General features: G+C 39.5%; 2 protein-coding genes and 1 long non-coding RNA gene across 5 annotated transcripts in view; 2 read left to right on the forward strand and 1 right to left on the reverse strand.

Annotated features, from left to right (window-relative positions):
- The window catches only part of ttc27 (tetratricopeptide repeat domain 27), a 728099-nt gene that overhangs the window by 45829 nt on the left and 660322 nt on the right, over positions 1-21948 (forward strand). The gene's annotated exons all lie outside the window — the stretch shown is intronic.
- Positions 10996-14794, reverse strand: LOC112841905 (uncharacterized). Its single transcript, XR_003213374.1, has 4 exons — positions 14711-14794; positions 11439-11541; positions 11298-11325; positions 10996-11134 (listed from the first exon to the last, which is right to left on the reverse strand). It is a non-coding gene; the product is annotated as an uncharacterized LOC112841905 (long non-coding RNA).
- The window catches only part of LOC100697214 (ras and Rab interactor 2), a 56735-nt gene continuing 50933 nt past the window's right edge, over positions 16147-21948 (forward strand). Inside the window, exon 1 of the mRNA XM_005465028.3 lies at positions 16147-16376. The gene's annotated coding sequence lies outside the window, so the exon portion shown is untranslated. The remainder of the gene's footprint in view (positions 16377-21948) is intronic.

Below are 21948 nucleotides of genomic sequence, written 5' to 3' on the forward strand. Positions count from 1 at the left end.
CTTTTTATAGGATTTGTGCTTAATACAGTATTTCTGCTAAATGTAGTATTTATGCTTAATCCACTATTACTATATATTTCTGCAGTTCCCAGCCAGCCAATCATATCTGAGGTCTGCAGTTTCTTCTCTCGTCATATCTCAGCGACGGATGTACAAAGAGTAATGAAAATCGCAGTCAAAGTACACCAAAGTCCGCTGATTCACCCAGTACAAGAATTGTGCTCCTAGTCACCTAGTTTTGGAGTTACACGACGTTTTGTAACTCCAAAAACGGCGCTCTTTGCCTCACACCGCAATCTAATTCTGACTGCTCATCACCCTGTTTCCCAAGTGCTCGCTGTCTTTCCCAGTGGCGCAGCTGGTAATGACACAGGTCTGCAACCCAAAGGTCGTGGGTTCAACTCCACCTTGGACAACATGTTTTTTGCCCTACAAATTAATACACTATCACAGACCACTAATTCATATTCATCATTTATTACAATTCTGAAACTTTTTACCAGCTTTTCTAATATGGACTCACATTCTTCTTAACACTCCATGGCACAAATACTCTTCCCTTTAGGCTCTGTGATGTGTGTGTGTATCAGTATTTCTCCCATTTTAAAGTATTACTCCTCCATAATTGGATTTCTCTTAAATCAAAGTACTTTTACTACATCTTAGTACTTCTGCTCAATCATAGTATTTCTGCTAAATCATGGTTTTTGTGCCAAGTCATCAGAATCATGTTTATTGGCCAAGTATATGTGCATACAATACAAGGAATTTGGTTCCGGTAGATGGTGGCTCTCGAGCACAGCAATGTAAATCTCACACACACACACACACACACACACACACACACACACACACACGTATCTATATATACATTACACATGCATACACATACATACACAAAGCTGTGTAAACCAACTATAAATAACTAATCTAAACGTATATACATAAAATACAGAAATGAAATGAGGTGGAATGAATACTACAGAATGTACATAAGGTGCAGTTGCAGTCTGGCAGTGGGAGCAGTGTGACAGTTCAACTGTTTAGAAGGGAGATGGTGAGGGGAAAGAAACTGTTCCTGTGTCGGGTGGTCTTGGTTTGCAGGCTTCTGTACCGTGTGCCAGAGGGCAGCAGATCAAAAAGTCTGTGTCCAGGGTGTGAGGGGTCTGTGATGATTTTCCCTGCCCGTTTCCTGGTTCTTGAGAGGAACAGATCCTGGATGGAGGGCAGGGGGCGCCGATGATCCTTTCTGCTGCCCGTACAGTCCGCTGCAGTCTGCACCTGTCCTGTTTAGTGGCTGCACCATACCAGACTGTGATGGAGGAGCACAGGACAGACTCAATGACTGCAGTGTAGAACTGGATCAGCAGCTCCTGTGGAAGACTGTACTTCCCCAGTTGTCTCAGGAAGTACATCCTCTGCTGGGTCTTTTTGAGGATGGAGTTGATGTTGGTCTCCCACTTCAGGTCCTGGGAGATGGTGGTACCCAGCAACTTGAAGATCTCCACAGTCGACACAGGGCTGTCTGATATGATGAGGGGGGGCAGAGTTGAGGGATGTCTCCTGAAGTCCACTGTCATCTCTACAGTTTTAAGAGTGTTCAGCTCCAGATTGTGCTGACTGCACCAGAGTACCAGCCGCTCAACTCATCATAACATTTGTGTTATGTTATAGTATTACTACTAAGTGGAGGAATTTCTGTCATGTTACAGTATATGTGCTGATTACAGTATTTCTGCCAAATATAGTATTTCTGATTAATTATAGTTTTTCTACCAAATCATATTACAGTATTTTTGCTTTTTATACCATTTTTATAGGATTTTTATATTGCTTAATATAGTATTTCTGCTTTTTATAGGATTTGTGCTTAATATAGTATTTCTGCTTTTTATAGGATTTGTGCTTAATACAGTATTTCTGCTAAATGTAGTATTTATGCTTAAGCACACTATTACTATATATTTCTGCCAGCTTCCCAGCCAGCCAATCATATCTGAGGTCTGCCGTTTCTTCTCTCGTCATATCTCAGCGACGGATGTACAAAGAGTAATGAAAATCGCAGTCAAAGTACACCAAAGTCCGCTGATTCACCCAGTACAAGAATTATGCTTCTAGTCCACCTAGTTTTGGAGTTACACGACGTTTTGTAACTCCAAAAAACGGCGCTCTTTGCCTCTCACCGCGATCTAATTCTGACTGCTCATCACCCCGTTTCCCAAGAGCTCACTGTCTTTCCCACTGGCGCAGCTGGTAAGGAAATTATAGCCATTTGTTTGAGAGGAGTCCTCACTATGAAAAATAGACTGCACAAATCCTGTCTCTGTGCTGCGTGTGTAAAAACAGGTGCACCTGTTTTGGCGGGAAAAAGTACATAGCCTTTCTGATTGGTGGATTCAAATTAAGCAGCTCCAGGCTTTTTGACCCACCTAGAAACATACAGGAAACACTGTATGTACAGCCCCTGTTTGTTCACTTGCTTCTGCTGCTGCTGCGTGTGTGTGTGTGTGTGTGTGTGTGTGTGTGTGTGTGTGTGTGTGTATGACAGAGAGAGAGAGAGTTAGAGAGCCTTTTTATGGGTGTATCTTATTGTGTGATTTAAAATCAATATATTTACACTGGTTGATTGAATTGGATCCTGTGTGTGTCTCTGTGCATGTTTGTTTCCATATACGGGGGCGATCGTAGCTCAAAAGTTGGGAGTTCGCCTTGTAATCGGAAGGTTACCGGTTCGAGGCCCGGCTCGGACAGTCTCGGTCGTTGTGTCTTTGGTGGTCAGAGGGCCCGGTGGCGCCAGTGTCCAGCAGCCTCGCCTCTGTCAGTGCGCCCCAGGGTGGCTGTGGCTACAACGTAGCTTGCCATCACCAGTGTGTGAATGGGTGAATGACTGGATATGTAAAGAGCTTTGGGGTCCTTAGGGACCATAAAAGCGCTATATAAATACAGGCCATTTACCATGTCCATATTTGTAATTGTGCAAGTTATTACTATTATGCTAATTTACAGTATTTCTGCTACTTTTCGGTGTTTGTGCTAAATACAGTATTTCTGCTAAATCTTAGTATTATTGCATAATCATATTATTTGAGCAAAATCATAGTATTTGAGCATATTCTTTCTATTTGTGCCATAGCATAATATATTTGCTGAATTACAGCATTTCTGCTATGTTGTAGTATTTGTCCTAAATCACAGTATTTGTGCAATGTTTAGGTATTTTTGTTTAAATAAAGTATCTATGTAATCTTGTACCATGTTTGCTAAAATCCTGTATTTCTGAAAAGTTATCTTGTTTCTGCTAAGTTACAATATTTATTCTAATTTCTGCTGCTAAGTTCTGCTATGTTATTGTATTTCTGCCAAGTATTATGTTTTCTTTACGTTATTGCAGTTCTGCTAAGTAATTACATTTTTGCTAAGTTCTTATGCTTCTGCAAAGTTATTACAATTTTTTGCAAAGGTTTTACAACTTCTGCAACTTTTCAGCTTTTTCAGCTAGTTTCAGCTGACAGCTTCAGCTTTACAGCATCCACACTGCATTTTCGCAGGAAATGCAAATTTTTCTAGTTATTCTAGTTGCTCCGTTTCTTTGCCGCTTAACTAGTCCCTCAGTTTTCAGCCGATTTTCACCGTTCAAACTCTAAACTGTTCTGCTATTTCTGCTTTCGACTGCTATATCTTTTGGTGATGATAACTTTTATACTTTTTGAGATATTAAGCTTTTTATGCCATTTTTTGGCCCTTTTTGCTGACAGGGACCACATTATCAGTGTGATCACCAGTTTTGCTTGCCGGGCTGAGCCATGTTTTAGCTCAGTGAGATGAGTAGCCGTTCTCAGACCAGGAGGGCCGGGTTCGAATCCCACTTATGGCAACATCTTCTTCAGTTAACACTTCAACTGTTTTAACTCTTTTCCACGCAAATTTCAGCTTCTTTACCTCTTTTCAGCAGAAATTCTGCAAATTCAACTGTTTTCAGCGCAAAGTTCTGCTTCTTAACCTCTTTTCAGCAGAAAATTCTGCTGATTCACCTCTTTTCAGTACAATTTTTCAGCTTTTTCACCTCTTTTCAGTACAATTTTTCAGCTTTTTCACCTCTTTTTAGCACAATTTTCAGCCTCTTCTGCTCTTTTCAGCACAATTTCCAGCTTTTTCACCTCTTTTCAGCACAATTTTCAGGTTCCTTATCTCTTTTTTGCTGAACATTCAGCTGATTCACCTGTTTTCTGCAAATTTTTCAGCCTTTTCACTTCTTCTCAGCACAAAGCTCAGCAGCTTCTGCTCATTTAGCAAAATTGTCAGTTTTTTGTGAGAACAAGTTTGGCTCAGTGAGATGAGTAGCCACCTTGAGGCCAGTAGTGCCAGGTTCGAATCCCGGTCCTGGCAACATTTCACCTGTTTTCAGCACAAATCTCGCATTTTTAGCTGTTTTAAGCAGAAACCTGTTTTCAGCAAAAATTCTACTGATTCACCTCTTTTCAGCACAACGTTCTGCTTCTTTGCCTCTTTTCTGCAGAAATTCTGCTGATTCAACTCTTTTCAGCAGAATTTTCAGCTTCTTTGTCTGTTTTCAGCAGAATCTTCAGCTTTTTAACCTGGTTTCAGCGGAATTTTTCAGTTTTTTCACCTGTTTTCAGTGGAATTTTCAGATTTTTCACCTGTTTTCAGCGGAATTTTCAGTTTTTCACCTCTGTTCTGCACAAAGTTCAGCTTATTCAACTGTTTTCAGTAAAATTTTCTGCTTTTACACCTCTTTCCATTACCTGAAAGCCACTTTGGCTCAGTGAGCTTTTCAGTATTTGTGCTAAATACAGCATTTGTGCTAAATCATACTATTTCTGCCATTTTATAGGATTTGTGCTAAAACATAGTATTTCTACTAAATGCAGTATTTCTGGGTAATCATAGTATTTCTATATATTTCTGCCAGCTCTCCAGGGAGTCAGTCATCTGTAAGGACTGTAATATTCAAATTTACATATCAGGACCTGGACGGCTTCCCAGCCAGCCAATCATATCTGAGGGCTGGCACATTCAAATTTGCATATTGGGGCATTCATGGCTTCCCAGCCAGCCAATCATATCTGAGGGCTGGCACATTCAAATTTGCATATTGGGGCCTTCATGGCTTCCCAGCCAGCCAATCATCTATGTCATATATCTATAATATTTCATATTTTTATTTTAAATGGTAATCATTTCAAGATTCCCCCATGTCGTCTGAACAAAACGGTCTAAGAATGACCGTTTTAGCCCCTACGGTTAGGATTTTATGGCTGTTTGTTTGAGGGGAATCCTGACTATGAGAAATAGACTGCAAAAATCCTGTCTGTCTCTGTGCTGCCTGTGTAAAAGCCTGCACTTAGTGCACCAGTTTTGGCGGGAAAAAGCACACAGCCTCTCTGATTGGTGGATTCAAATTGAGAAGCTCACAGCTGTTTGACTGACCTAGAAACATGCTGTTAACAGCCCCTGTTCACTTGCTGATGCTGCTGCTGCTGTGTGTGTGTGTGTGTGTGTGTGTGTGTGTGTGTGAGAGAGAGAGAGAGAAAGAAAGACACACACACAAAGACCCTTTTTAGGGCAGCATCTCACTGTTGGATAAAAATATAATATATTCAGACTGGTTGACTGGCATAGACCCTGTGTGTGTGTCTCTCTCTGTACATTTGTGTATCCATATTTGATTTTGTGTATATTTGTTGATTTGTGTATCCATATTTGATTTTGTGTGTATCTGTTTGCTGTTCTTATTTGTTTTTTTCTAAATGTATTTTTATTTTATTTTTTCACAGGTGAACAAAAATTAGTTTTGAGCAAACTTAACCATGTTCCTTTTTATTCAGCTTGTCATTTTACCTTTCCAATATTTTCACTTAAGTTATTACTATTCTGCTCAATCATAGTATCTGTTCTAAATCATTGTTATTAAGCTATATTGTAGGATTTCTGCTAAATCATAGTATTTCTACTATATTATATTTTTCTTTCTAAATATAGCATTTCTGCTATAGAGTAGTATTTCTGCTATGTTATACTATTTGTGCTAAACTGGAGTATTTTTGCTAAAACATAATATTTATTTAAAATTACAATATTCATAGTATATTACAGTGTCTCTGGTAAATCACAGCATTTCTGCTATGTTGAACTGTTTTTCTAAATCATACTATTTCTGTAATGTTTAAGAATGTTTGGCTAAATATATTCTTTCTGTTATCTTATACTATTTCTCCTAAATTCTTGTATTTTTGAGAAGTTATCGTGTTTCTGGTAAGTTACAATGTTTCTGCTAAGTTCTGCTATGCTATTGTATTTCTGCCAAGTATTATGTTTCCTCTAAGATATTGCAGTTCTGCTAAGTTACTACATTTTAGCAAAGTTCCTTTGCTTCTGCAAAGTTTTTACAATTTCTGCAACGTTTCAGCTTTTTCAGCTATTTTTAGCAGACAGCTTCAGCATTACAGCATCCACACTGCATTTTCGCAGGAAATGCAAATTTTTCTAGTTTGAGTAGTGGTCGTTTAAAAGTTTATCCAAATACAATATCTGTTGTATTTTTGTTTTCAGTGAATTTAATCTGCTGCTAAGTTGCTTTCACACGTGGAACTGCAGCTACACTAGAACACAAAAAAGTATTTTTTCAATCAATTATTTGATCTTGTTTCCATGTGCCCTTATTATGCTGTGGGTGTTTAATAAATGAATTCAATTTAAAATACCGCTGTTTGCAGTAGTATGATTTTCTGCAGCATTAATCTTTTGTCTTATTTGGAACAGTGCTGCATTTTCCAGTTTCATTTTTATGTTCTTTATAATTTTTGTCAGTATTTTTAACACATTTTAACACTATTTATAAAGCTCAAAAATGAATTACCAATACTATTAATAAATACTTAAATCAAAAATGGATTTCACAGACAAAGAATTAAACTCTTAATTAAAAACTTAATTTCAAAAACTATTTTTGAATTCCAAATGAAAAACTGATTTTCAAGATCTTTTTTTTTTATTATTCTTTTTCTTAACAAAAAAAAAAAAACTTTTTCGACTGAATTCAGTTGGATACAATAGTTTAGTGAGACAAACATTTCATCATATTAGATCATATTCATATGTTAGAAGTCACTTGGATTAGTGATGAAACAATTTCCAATGGAAATCCAGAGGAACTAAAATTTTGGCAATATCCTTGCCTGTAATAATGCATCAAGAGATTTTTTTTTTTTTTTTCAATATAGAGATTTTTTTTCAGTTAGCGTTTCTTCTTGGTTTATTTTCAGCCTTAGCAGCACTTCTCAGAATACAACCACTGAATTCAGGTTAGACTGGAATTAATGAGATGAAAAGAAATACCGTGTAAGCTGGATGATTGTGTTCTGCTAAAGTTTTTTTAAGTATTCTTCTTAAATATAAGCCATAAAACAAGTAAAAGTACAAATGTAGTTACAGACTTCCTCAGTAAGTTTAGACTCTTTCGGAGGGCTTTGAATTGTCCGTTAAAGGAGAAAGAGATTAAGACTTAAAGTAGAGGATGCAGAGTCCATGTATGCAGAGTCCATCATCACTGAGGCAGTCTCTCCTGCATGAAGTCCAGGTGCTGGTTTTCCTGTGTGGGTGTCTGATGCCACAAAGCTGAGTCAGAGCTGTAACATCCTCTATGAACTTGGTGTGGAAAAAACAGATGTGGGTGTGTCCTCATCTCCTAGAGGAGTCCAACAAACCTCTGTGAAAAATATTTCCACATCATTCACTATAAATACTGCAACGTTCAGGGCCTTTGTAAGCACAGTGCATACAGAGAAAAGTACTAAACTGAATCAAATTTAGCTTTTGTTTTCAAATTGCATGAATAGAAACAACCATCATGTAAAAAATAACTACACATGGTCCCACAGTTTAAATGACCAAACTCCTCACCTCCAAAGAGGTCAGCCAACCTTTGGAGAAAGCTCATTTCCACCGTTTGTATCCGCAAACTCATTTTTTTGGTCACTACCCAAACCTCATGACCATAGCTGAGGGTGGGGATGTAGACTGACTGTATATCGACGGTAAATCGAGAGCTTCACTTTTACGCTTAGCTCTCTCTTCCCAGTGACGGACTTTCGATCTGACGACCTTCCGCTCCCCTCACGCCGCAATAATGAACAAGACCCAGAGATACTTAAACTCCTCCACTTGGGGCAGTAACTCATCCCTAACCTGGAGTGGGCACTCCACCTTTTTCCGACTGAGGTAAACTAATTCATACACCCATCACCGATAAGTTACTGCAGTGCAAGCTCGGTTTATGTATTTGGTTCAACATCGTATTCATTTTCAAACAAGAATGAAGCTTTTCTGAACAAGATCATTATAAGAAACAGTAGTTCCTCAAGATACAAATGATTGAAAAGGGGAAGTCGATGATAATGATGTTGTCAAGCTAGCCACCATGTGCAAGTAATTTTCTTCACAGTTTTGGACAATAAGAAGGAGAATCACACCTCTGGTAATTGGTAATGGTAAACCTACTAGTATTTATATTAGAGATGGACCGATCCGATATTACATATCGGTATCGGTCTGATACTGACCTAAATTACTGGATCGGATATCGGCGAGAAATAAAAAATGTAATCCGATCCATTAAATATAAAAAAAAAAACACCTCACAAAACTTGCGACACGGCGTAACTCGGCTCATAACCGTAGCATGTCGGAGCAGTATGCATCACGTGATAGAGCGGCTGTGTGTATTTGTAGCCTCGCTACCAAACCAGCATTTCATCTCCGAGGAAGTTATCCCAGAGAGAAGTAAAGCAAGTGTGTAAGTTCATCTCTGAATGTTTGTAAAGCCTTCCCATGTTAAGCTTAACAACCGATATATGGAGCGACTGCCTCTTCTCTCTCCCTCCCCGCTGCTACTTCAATCCTGAAACTGCTTAATGATCAGCTGATCGGCTTTTCTGTTGCGAGTCCGTCTCTCTTCTTTGTTTTTGGCCCACTTTGCACCAGAAAGAGGAAACCAGCGGCGGAACAACAGCAGCACGTTTAAGCTTGGTAAGCTGTTGTTGTTAGAATTTATTTAATGTTACTTTCTACACCAGGATCCTTTTCTAAGTAGCTGACGGCTGGTAACTGTGCAGGGGCGGATCTAGCAAAGTTTAGCCAGGGGGGCCGATAGGGCATGAACAGGGAAAAGGGGGCACAAAGACATACTTTTCTTTCTTATTCTCATTTAAAATATCTAGCTTTTAATAAATAATTAACTGAATCTTACACCCAAAGTTTTAATCTGATGTAAAATGTATAGAAGTCCATTACTGTATATAGTAACTGTTAAGTCTAATATACCCTAGTAAGCTATAGTACTTTTTCCTTTGGGAAAGTACCATCTGTGAATTCTGCAATTCTGTTGAAGAAAGATGTTGAATCTATTTAATTATTCTTGAAAAATAATTTATTTCTGTGCATTTTTTTTCACCCTGCATCAAATTAAAGTTGATTACATCGATTAAGCATCATGAGGTGGAGGGTGGGGGGTGGTTCCCTATTTTTTTTGCTGGGAGTTTGCAACCCTATTAGTTAGGTTGCTTAATATTTCTGCTAAGTACTCTTTAATATACCAGAATAGGGAGGATGGAGTAGGTTTAAATTTATTAGATTGATCAGGGTTGCTGAACTATGAAATATTTTGGGTGCAGTGTATTTTTTACATACAGGTATAACAGAATAGCTTTAGTGTTATTGTTTATTTAAACTTGAGTATGAACTTATACAAAATGCAGCAAGATATTTAAAAAAAACAGTTTTATTGATTAAAAAACACACTATATCGGATTCATATCGGTATCGGCAGATATCCAAATTTATGATATCGGTATCGGTATCGGACATAAAAAAGTGGTATTGTGCCATCTCTAATTTATATATCACCTTCTTACTCAATTTGAGCACTCAAAGCACTTCATACTGTAAGTCACATTCACCCAGTCACACGTACAACTATCACACACACTTACAACTCAGGGTTCAGCATCTTGCCCAAGGATACTTCAACACTGAGTTACTTGACAGCCTGCTCTACCACCTGAGCCACAGCCACCCTATTGCCATGAGTCCACTGCCAAATTCTAATTTGTACCACTGTGAAAACATCTGAAAACTCAGGCCATCACTAATCAAGAGCTGATGAATTGCTTTGTCAGTTAGCTTGTACAACTGTCACCAGATTTATGCAGTGTAGCTAAGTTCCAGGTACAAGGTTGACTGTACCTGCTAACATTTTCACTAGCTGTGCTAGTTGGCTAGCTTGCAAAATTACTTCAACAGCTGATGCTAGCATGACATAACTGATGTAAAATGTCAAAAAAAATTATTGATTTTAGTCATCATGCAATTATTCAGTGGACGTATAACTACTTTCTGGGACAGCCTGCCCATGACGTCTGGGCTCCACTTTCACTGAATTCAGTTCAAGTACTTTGTGTTAGAGACTACACTGCATTGAAACTCAGAAATCGAACCGAAGAATGCAGTTTGTCTGAGTGTATGCATGAGCATTATTCAACAACAGCTGATATATCACTGGGGACATTGGTCATTGCTGATAATAAAATATAAAGAGCCATAAAACATTCATTAAGATGCTGACTTGTGTAAGAACATTTTAAGTCTGAATATTTAGCAGCATGTGTGCACTACACAGCCTGTATCATACCATCAATATTATATTCCTGAATTGACACATTAATCACCTGGTCTCAAATGTTTTTGCACACAGTTTTAGGAATATTGTCTCATAATTAACATTTAGGAATTACAGTCATTTTTACATCATCATTATAGCTTCAAACACAGTAAAATACGGTGGACTTAAATGTATCACATGACAGCATCCTTTAGCGTTTCACGGCATCAAGTCAGACTTTTTTACTTCTCTTTTTCTTCTCCAGAGATCAGCACTCTGCAAAAGATCATCTCCTTGCTGGTGGAGATCAAAGAAGAGCAACAGAAGCAGTGGGTGGTGCTGAGGGACATCCAAGCCCGACTGCAGGGTCAGACTGCCGACGACGAAGAGGAGGTGGAGGCACTGGACATGGAGCTCCCTCTGAGGACCCTGAAGGAGCTGGATGAGATGGAGACCCAGCTGGAGGACCCAGCAGTCCAGAAGAGAATGGTAATTAAAAGGTGCTGTTCATGTGCTTGACTTGCCTAATATGTGAATATCTGAGATTTCTGATGATGACACCAGGTTGGTGTTGGCTCTGAGCTGAACTGGGTGGGCCAAGAGGAGCTTCAGGAACACTCACCTCCAGGGGGTGCTCTTCCGTAAGTCACCTTAAAGATGTAGAACAGAAGTTTAGCCCAGCATCGGGTGGTAAATAAAGACTAAGCTTTTCTAACTCTCAGGTGCTCTGAAGCGAACTCCAGTAGGTAAGGAGGCCACCCACCACCAATATGCTGATGTGGTGAAGCGATGGCTATGCTTCGTGCCGTTCAGAAAGGGAGGGAGTGGCCGCCGCCGCTGGAAGCCTTCCGCGGACATTTCACATTCTGAGGAAACAGACATTTTCAACCAAAGTTCAACACTCTGATGTTTGTCTAACCAAAATACTTGAACACAACAGTTTTAATCCAGGATGAGATGTTCACAAAAAGCACTGTGCATGTAAAGATTCATCACTGTATATTTCTTTCATTATTGCTCTTCTTCCAGAGGACAAATATATCCAATTAAAGAAGCATTTCAGAGAACTGTATTGGTTGGATCTTAGGGAATTTCACTGAAAAAACAATGCATTAAATAGAGCTAAAAGCTTTCTTTTTAAGATTCTTTTTATGGTATTTTTCTCATGTAATGCTTCTCAGAACCCGTCACTCTATGGTTGTTCTGTATGTATAACCCTTGAAAGACCCTACAGACAATTTGAGCCATTCAGTTTTTTATTTTCATGCTATTTTGGTTGTGCTAAATGAATATAGCATAATATAAATATATATTATATATAGCTGCACCTTAGCCATGATAACAAGACTTTACATACAGCAGGATCTGAAAATGAATTGAAATGAAATGAAATTAAAATATTGCAGGTTTAACATCTTCCCTGATCACCTTGAGTTTTACTGGGGAACACAGAGTTTGTATAAATGACAGGCGGAGCTACCGTTGCCGAGGTACAGTGAAAAGTTTGTTAACCTGGAGATTTAAACTCTGATTTCACTTTGAGAAAAAAATCTAATTTAAACTGTGGATAATCTGTAGACCTCTTCTCCAAAAGCTGTGCCTCTGTGAGGCAGCTTTTAGGTTGTCAGCCAACAACTGATTATTGATCAATCACCTGTAAAATTCAGGTGATTGGTAAAGGTAAAGGTTCGTGAATTTCAGAATCTTTAAATGTTTTATCCTCCCCTTTTGTTCCAACAACACCAGTACTTGAGCTCCAGCTGAACTCCTCATGTTATCCCTGCATGATCTTGACAATTATATATCAATCTATTTCCTTTTGATTGCTGTAAATTTTTGTTTCTTGTTTAGTTGCCAATTTGTGGTCACTGAACTACACTTGGTTGGCTCCGTCTCTGCTGGTAGTTGAGAGATATTCTAACAATTCATAATCTCTGCACAGGTAATCTAATCTGTCTGTGCATTTAGTTTATTGTTTCCAGTGTTTTAGACACTTATCTTTTCATTGTGTTGTAATTTGTTTTACTGATTGGTGTTTGGAAAGCAGTGTTGTTGACAGACCAGCCACAGTGTTTGACAGGAGGCTCGACAGTTATTTGTTGGTGATTTTCCGTGCATGTGTAAAATGTTTCTGTACAGTTCTGCATGTAGAAATTCTGTCTGAGTAGACCCCAAACTTCACAACCTTCCAGAGCAATGGTCAGGATGACACCATCCAATATTTCAACCAGGAAAAAGTCATACCCCAGTCATACCACCTTTGTGTTGGTATGACAGGCCTTTTCCCCAGAAGACGTTTTAACATTTGTGATGGTAAGGAAGGCTCAGGTCTAAATAATGCAATGAATGCATGCTGCTCTGGTTTCAAAGTTTCCTCAAGTTACTATCACTGATTTACTGTAACACGGTCGTGGCTCATGACAACTGGCCTATCTTTGTCAAAACAACTTATTTAATCTTCAGCAAATGCAGAACCGTGTCTCTTTGGCGATCTGCTCCATAATTCTCTGATAATGATACTTCAGAGCTGAGAGTGACACATGCACAATATTCCCGATAGTCATCTCTGTCATCTCATGGGAAAGTACAGTAAATGGGAATTTTGTTTAGCTCTGCAGCTTCTAAACGGCACTGGTGGTTTGCCACCTTTGGTTCCTCTTTCAACATACAAAAAAACAACAAACAAACAGAATATTAAGCAGTTTTAAATGATCTGTGCTGATCTATGGGAAAACATACATTTACAGTGTTTTACAACTATAAGGAGGTAAAAGGAAAGATGATACAACTACAAACAGATCAGGACCGAAAAGAGGTGACTGGAGAAGAAACGCTCAGTGCATCGTGGTCCCCCAGAAGTCTGAGTGTGTCACAGCATAAGTAAGTAAGGGTTCATAGTCACCTGATTCAACAAAATTAGCAAATTCAAAAATGAACATTTTAAGGCTAATTATGAGAGTATACAGGGTGTATGACTTGTGAAGCTAAACTGACAGATGGGTTCAGAGAAGAGGGGCCTGAAGGCTCTATCTCCCATTCTGCTTTTAAAAACTCTAGGAACCACAAGTAAGCCTGCAGTCTGAGAGTGCTCTGTAGGAATAATATAAAACTGCGAGGTCTGATTCAGGACGTTATATGTAAGCAGAAGGATTTTAAATAAAATTCTACATTCAACAAGAAAATGATGAGAAGCTAAAATGGGAGGAAAACTGTCTCTTTTCTAGTCTCTTAGAAGTATCACTGTGGTGTTTTGCACACAGTGAGAGCTCTATTTTGGAACGGATTTTCAGGAAGGTTTTGGAAGATGGTAATAAATAGTAATCAGAATAGTCCAGACCTGAAAAGAAAACAAAGTGCATGGACTAGCTTTTCAGCATGAGTCTGAGACAGGATGTTTCTAATTTTAGTAATATTGTGCAGAAAAAAAATTCTACATATTTGTTTAATGTGTGAGTTAAAGGACATATCATGATTAAATATGACAAAAGAAATGTGAGCCAGTGTGAGTGTCTCATTTCAAATTTATTTCTCATATTTTTAGGGCCTAGCACAATAAACTCAGTGCTGTCTATATGTTAAGCCTCTCTGAAATGAATGTAATGAATTCAACCATAAAAAGGCACCTAACTGAAAGAATGAATCAGTCTTGTGTCTACACATAACAGAAAAAATAGCAACAAATCATTTTAAATTGCATTTTAAATTTGCAGTCTTGCAGCCCATTGATCATTTCTTCGCATTTCTTTAGTTGATTTTATGAAAAAAATCAACCAATTCGGCAGGCACCAACAAGGTCATTCCCAAAGAACCATTGATTGAAAGCTTGGCATATTTTGGTGTGGTGTACAGTTTGTCCTTAAGAAATTGAGGAAACACGACAAGTACAACGCGAAAGAAGAAGTGGAAAGTCTAAAAACTATCTACAGCTGTTATGTGTAGGCTGTGTGCAGACAGGAAAAGGACCCAAAGTGCAGACTACGGAGACAGACGTGAACTCAAAAGTGTAACAAAACTAAGAATAGAAAATACACTTACATAGACAGAACACACAGCAAGATAAGGGTAGATCGCAACAAGGACTGATGAAAACACAGGGCTTAAATACATAGATGGAGCAATCAGGGAATGGACAACAGGAGGGAAACACAGCTGGGGCAAATCAGAACTGACGAGACCAGGAAGCGTAAACTGAACACACTGAGATAAGACAGACCTTCAAAGTAAAACAGGAAACATAACACAGACTGAACAAAAGACACAGACTCACATGCAGGCACTACAGAGGGAACAGAGACGTGGGACCAGGGCAGACACAGACACTGACTGGACACGGGGATATAGCGGACAGGGGAGACAGCAACTAAGGATTACACAGAGACAAACCATAAGACATGACTCTAACAAAATCCCAAAGACTAGAAATTATAAATAATATAATAAACCCAAAAACCCTGGGTCAACGACCCAGGCATCCTAACAACAGCAGATAAACAGTATGTGAAAATCATGTCCTTGAGAATGGACGGTTGTCAAGAAGCCACTCTGAAGGGATGCAAACACAAAAGTATATACCAAATTCTAGAGTATTTTTAAAAAATTGACTTAACTCGTCGACAGCGTGTACAGAAGAAGTCGGGAGAACGGTACAACAGTCATCGTTAAAACGGGGTTTTTAACATATGTCCATATTATGACCCTAGATTAAAATGTTCTTAAGTTTGTGTTTTAAGATGACACTTTTATCGACTCCAGCGGAATTAAAGCCACAAACTTCGGACCAATACGGTTTTCCCAAATGGAACACGTGACAAGAAAGTTAATTTTGAGTTTGTTTTTGTTGCTTTTGTGTGTTGTCGGGGGAGGAGGCAGCATCACTGTCAGGGTAGGAAGTACTGAAACCATGCCTTTAAAATAAAAGTACAGGCATTGTCGCATACAGTTTAGACACTATCCTACCCCGTCGTACCTCCGGTTCCCATTGAAACTTGGAAAAATAAGTGTTGTGTAATGTGAAACAAACACAAGAGAAGTTTTCTGTCCTCCAATTGTTCTTGTTCTGTACTAGATATTTCCATTTTTATATGAAACTTTATTGTTTTGTTATTTCAATATAGGGTTAAAGCTTATCATCACTTATTTTTGTTTTTGAAATTCTCTACTGTTACTGTGATTGTAACTGCTCACGAAAGTGTAAAGAAAAACATAGTTTATTTGCAAACATTAGTTATTTAATCTGTCCAAACTCCAAAGTGTTTGAGTAACACGACAGTTGTTATTAGTGGTTATTAGTGGTTCAGTGGAACCTTCGTTTTCTTTAATATATATATATTTTTTATAGCATGTAAAGAAAGGCTTTTGGAAACAGCACAGATCATTGAACTTAATTTCGCTATTTGGATCTCTTGACATGAGCGTTAGGTATTTTATTTTGAAAACAAAAGCGGAACTCGTTTCTTCTTGCGGATCGTTTTCACACTCAGACGGAAAGTCTTCTCGTCAGAGGAGCTTGGACCATGGGGGAAGCTACAGCTGGATGGAATCTTTTTTTTCAGCCGACACAGTGAGAAAAAGTAACACTCACAACGTATAACAACCGAAAGTAACGCCGACATGGAGCAATAATGCTCTCACACATTCAACAAGTAAACGAAGCAGTGGAATTTTCTTCTGCCAAAGTGGAATAACCCACACTCCGCAAGAGGTAAGTAAGGTTAAAGTTCAGCTGGCTGTTCTTTGTGTGGCTGCTGTGCACGAGTCAAAGGGTTTTTTGTTTGTTTTTTGTTGATTATGTTCCGCTTCGAAAATCAGATGTAATTCTTTCTGCCAAGAAAAGCCTGCAAAGTCACTGTTTCTCTAACAAAGCAGCGTTCTGTGTGATGAATCCTGCGGGACGTGTTGTACAGCTTAACCACCACCTGTCGCACGGCGTTTGCCTGTACCCAGTCCACAGAAAGCCTCCGTACTTATTTCACGCATATTTAGAAAATACACGGTGTTCAGTGAAAACACATGGAGCAAACTATGCCATTTAAATAAGTCTAAAGGAGCCGGTCTTCAATCTTATAAATAAATAAATGTGCAGTATGCAGTATTTACAGTAGCCCCTGCCTTCAGCCCATTATCAGCGCTTCCCGTGGTGTTCAGTCCGCGGTCAGCACTCCTTATTAAATACACAGATTTATCAATGCATTTTGATGTCTGTTCACAACCTGTTTTCAGCGTTGTTCAAGTTGCAGGGATATAACGAGCAAGATTAGTTATAATAAAGTAGTTAATGGGTCCCTCTACGTTATTACTGGGAAGGAGTTAGCTACAACAAATACAGCAAAATAAGATCTGAATGATTATGTAAACTTGTTCTCCAAACTCCCGTAGCCCGAAGCATCAGAGTGTTATTTCAGCTCAGCTCACAGAGCCACTCGTGTGTTTTGTGACTCAGTTGTCTTTTCCCCCTTCTTCTTTGGCTGCTGAATGTTTCCAGCTCACAGGCTGGCATGTTGTCTATTGTTTGCACGGTAATTGGACTGCTGTCTAAGAGTTCTAGCTGTGTAACCGTACTTATCATCCTAAGCCTATAACGTCATATCATCCTTCTCCTCACTGTATTTTTTCCTTGAAGAAGTTTTGTGTGTGTGTGTGTGTGTGTGTGTGGTGGTGGGGGGGGGGTTCCTGGTACCGGCCAGGATCCTGGTTTTCCAATCTCCTCAGAAATCTGCTAATGTGCTTAGTGCTCAGGACCTGAAGCAGTTGCTGTACCTCAAACCTGAGTCACAGGGCAGGAATTCAGAGAGCCCCCTGGTTTGTTGTTGCAGTACCACAGTTATGAGAAGAGATATCATATAGAAAATATGTATTTTATTACTTAAATTTGCAAAGAGAGGTATGATTGTGGTCTGTGATGAAGCGTCACCATCATAGAAAACCACTCTCCTTCCAGTTAGGTAAATATAGGTAAGTATTTCTAATCAAAGGCTGGAAAAGCAAGCAAAGGGAGTTTCTCTTTGAGGAATGAAACTAGTTGTTTCAGAAGTGCTCTCATACCAGAGTAGTGTGACATAATAAGGAACCAGACACCAATCAGTGTGTTACTGTCAAAAGGTTGTCATTCTGACTTAATTTAGATAGTGTTGACAGGTAACTTGACATTTCATATAAGTCCTGCTGGCCCCACACTTGTCATACTGAAGCTGAAACCTGGTTATTACAGAGTACTTAATGTCAGAAATAGGACTGCTTAATTATGGCAAAAAATCTGAACTATTTTTGTCATTATTACAATCCACAATATTTAACATGATTATTCTTTAACTTGATAAACATCATGTACTTATTACATATATTAAAAAGTGCATCTTTTTTCAGGAAATTTCTTTACATTTTAAGTGTAATTGAAATGAAAAAAGTAATGTAGAATAAAAGAGGACAACATAGTATGGGACACAGAGTTGTCTGGTTGGGAGTTGGACCCAGACGATTATTATTATTTTTCCCTTCTTCTGTAATGAATGTCTTGCGAAGACTCCACGAGTCCCTGGCTCTGCTGTGGGATGACTGTGGTATGTCTGTGAGTGTAGATGGGGCAACAAGAGAGCCAGGTGGGATGACGAGTAGCCTCTGACTCCCTACTACCACATTACCCATTATCAATGTTGTCCTCGACCCTCATCCCCACGTCTTCCATACTGAACAAAAGCCCAGGTAAATACAAGTTACTGCTGTTAAGCAAAGGTTGCACTAGCAACTCTTTCTTTCACCAGGACAGCAGGGGAGAGGCCATGCAGACTTTGGGTGTTCTTCCTTGTCCTGCGTGCATTCTCTCTGGCTTCCTGTCACAGTCCAAAGACCTGCAACTTAGGTTAATGCTAAATTATCCGTTAATGTGTGATAGATGAAGTGAATAGAATAAAGTAGTGTATGAATATATCTGTGGATATTTTTCTCATAGCACTCCAAAGCACTTTTAGTGGTCCCTAAAAAAGAGCTAAATAAATGCCAGTCTGTTTCCAAATTTAAGCTGTGATGACATTAGGCCTCTTCTGCAAGGTAAATACCTTCAACTTTCAAGAAGGCACAAGTCTGCAGTCACATTAACAGACAAGATTGTGTTTCAGTGTTCTTTGTTTAGGTCTTTAAACAAGGCAGGCAAGCAGCAGTGCTTTCATAATCCTGTAAAGAATGGCTCTGTCTTCAAACAATTCTTGGACTTCTAAATATTTAAATTTGCATTTTTACCAGTGCTTAGCTAAATGGTAAATGGACTGATTCTTATATAGCACCTTTTACTCTCCCGGAGTACTCAAAGCCTCTATACAACATGCCACATTCACCCAATCGCACAAACACTTTCTTTCTATACTTATTGCTTCCTAACTTCATTCATACACATTCACAGCAACTTGGGGTTAGTATCTTGCCCAAGGATACTTGACATGTAGACTGGAGAAGCCTGGGATCGAACCTTCCAATCAGTAAGGGGACCTGTAGATGTCTGCAGTACTATGTCAGATGCTGCATAATTAGCGGTCAGGTATGTTTAGTGTATAGAAACTATACATAGTGTGAAAATAATAGGGACAGAACCTGTATTGTTGAACCTGAACTGTTTACTTCATCACATGGTAGCCTAAAAAGCTGACGTGCAAAATGATTACATTTTTGTATGTCAGCGGTCGTATATATGAAAGGTAAATTGACTCGTACTTTTCTCCTCAGCTTTCAGAGAACTTTTTACTACCCTCCCCCAGTCGCACACACATACATATAGCACTTTTTTCTGTGACTGTAACTATCACACACACTGACAATCCAATGGATACCTTGTAGTGTGACTTTGGTTTCAGCTGCCAAAGAACACTTTGTTTGGTAGACTGGACGGGCCACGGTTCAAACTGCCAACCCTTTGATTAGCCACAGATACCCCACTAGGGTGTCCACAAAAGGCTTGCTAAGGCCTCCAGTGCTGGAAGCGTAGAGAGATTTGGATTTGTTGCCCAGGATGAGAGAAGCTCAAATAATGGAAAAGTTGTCATATTATTTGTTATTTGGTAATGATTGGGCTGTTTTGGCATTGATCATGAATTAGAGGCCAATGCAGCCTGTTTTAAAAATGTCATTTTTTTCTTGTAGCAGTGCCCACAGGGCATGTTTGAATGTATAACAAAACTCGGTGAATACAGGTGCTGCTCTTTAAGTTTCTGTTGTTTGTCTTTAATCTCTTTCCATTTAAAAGGAATGTGAAAGGCTCTCAGGGCTACAAGTGTTGCTTTTCATTTGGTCTTGCCCTCCTAGTGCTGGTTTCAGGAGAAGTGATTTTAGTTTTGATCAGGAAAAAAATCATAATCATGTTTCATCTTTGTGTAGACAAAAATGAGAAAAAAAAATGAGAAATTGAATAGTAATATTTAGTTATATTTTTGTAACTTTATGGCCAATACAGTATGTAGACACACACCGACTCCCAGACTGCTCATGATATCATAAATCCTCTGCTTTGAGCTGTAAACAATTATGTGATCTAGCAGTGTACCATTTTTTTTACATCACAGAAACGGTTGTAGCTCTAGGAATTACCCAATAATGACAAAATATTTCCCAACTACTTAAGATAAGATAAGATAACCTTTATTAGTCCCACACGTGGGAAATTTGTTTTGTCACAGCAGGAAGTGGACAGTGCAAAAGTTATGAAGCAAAAATTAGAATAAAATAAAATAAGAATAAATACAGTACACAACTGTACAGAATAGAATAAAATAAAATACTATATACAGTAGAATAAAATAGAATAAAATATACAATAAGATAAAAATAGAATACAAATGCTATATACAACTGAGTAAAAATACAACGATGCCAGAAAAGATTATTGCACATTAGTGTTGTTGCACATGTGTGGATGTGTGTGTTTGATCAGTTAAAGTCTTTGTTGTGGAGTCTGACAGCAGTGGGGAGGAAAGACCTGCGAAATCTCTCCGTCCCACACCGTGGGTGCCGCAGTCTCCCACTGAAGGAGCTGCTCAGTGCTGTCACAGTCTCATGCATGGGGTGGGAGATGTTGTCCAACAGGGATGACAGCTTAGCCGCCATTCTCCTGTCACTCACCACCTCCACTGGGTCCAGAGGGCATCCCAGAACAGAGCTGGCCCTTCGGATCAGCCTGTTCAGTCTCTTCCTGTCCCCAGCAGAGATGCTGCCACCCCAGCAGACCGCACCATAAAAGATGGCTGAGGCCACCACAGAGTCATAGAAGGTCTTCAGGAGTGGGCCCTCTACTCCAAACGACCTGAGTCTCCGCAGCAGGTACAGCCTGCTCTGCCCTTTCCTGTAGAGGGCGTCTGAGTTATGAGTCCAGTCCAGTTTGCTGTTCAGATGAACACCAAGGTACCTGTAGCTGTCCACAGCCTCAATGTCCATACCTTGGATGTTCAGTGGTTGCAGTGGAGGATGTTTGTGCCTGTGGAAGTCTACCACCAGCTCCTTGGTTTTACTGGCATTGATCTGGAGGTAGTTCAGCTGGCACCAGTCCACAAAGTCCTGAGTCAGTCCTCTGTACTCCTTGTCGTCCCCATCAGTGATGAGGCCGACTATTGCAGAGTCATCAGAGAACTTCTGCAGGAAGCACTGGGTGGAGTTGTGGGAGAAGTCTGCAGTGTAGATGGTGAAGAGGAACGGAGCCAGAACCGTTCCCTGTGGGGCCCCCGTACTGCAGACGACCCTGTCCGACACACAGCCCTGAGTCCTCATATACTGTGGTCGGTCGGTGAGGTAGTCCAAAATCCAGGTAGTGAGGTGATGGTCCACTCCAGAGTTCTCCAGCTTGTCCTTCAGAACCGAGGGAAGAATAGTGTTGAAGGTACTGGAGAAATCAAAGAACATGATTCTCACAGTGCTCCCAGCGGTCTCCAGGTGAGCGAGGGAACGATGTAGGAGGTGAATGACGGCATCATCCGCTCCAATGCCAGGCTGGTAGGCAAACTGAAGTGGGTCCAGTGATGAGCTCACTAGGCGCCGAAGCTGAGCCAGGACCAACCGCTCCAGGGTCTTCATCCGCTCCAGGGTCTTACAAAGACAGCTTGCTTCTTGCAGAAAAAAACTACAAGAACACACTGTTCATTAACCTTGTTTTGTTAAACTGAGCTGAGCGTTACATGTCTAGGAGGCAAGCTGAACTGACCTCAGCTGCATTACCTGTTTACAGCCTGAAGCTTGAAGCTTCTCCTCCCTTATATCACACATGGTGTCAGTGTCACAGTTTTTCATCGTTACTGTAGAAA

This window comes from Oreochromis niloticus, linkage group LG13, assembly GCF_001858045.2.
Source record: "Oreochromis niloticus isolate F11D_XX linkage group LG13, O_niloticus_UMD_NMBU, whole genome shotgun sequence".
NCBI classification, from domain to species: Eukaryota; Metazoa; Chordata; class Actinopteri; order Cichliformes; family Cichlidae; genus Oreochromis; species Oreochromis niloticus.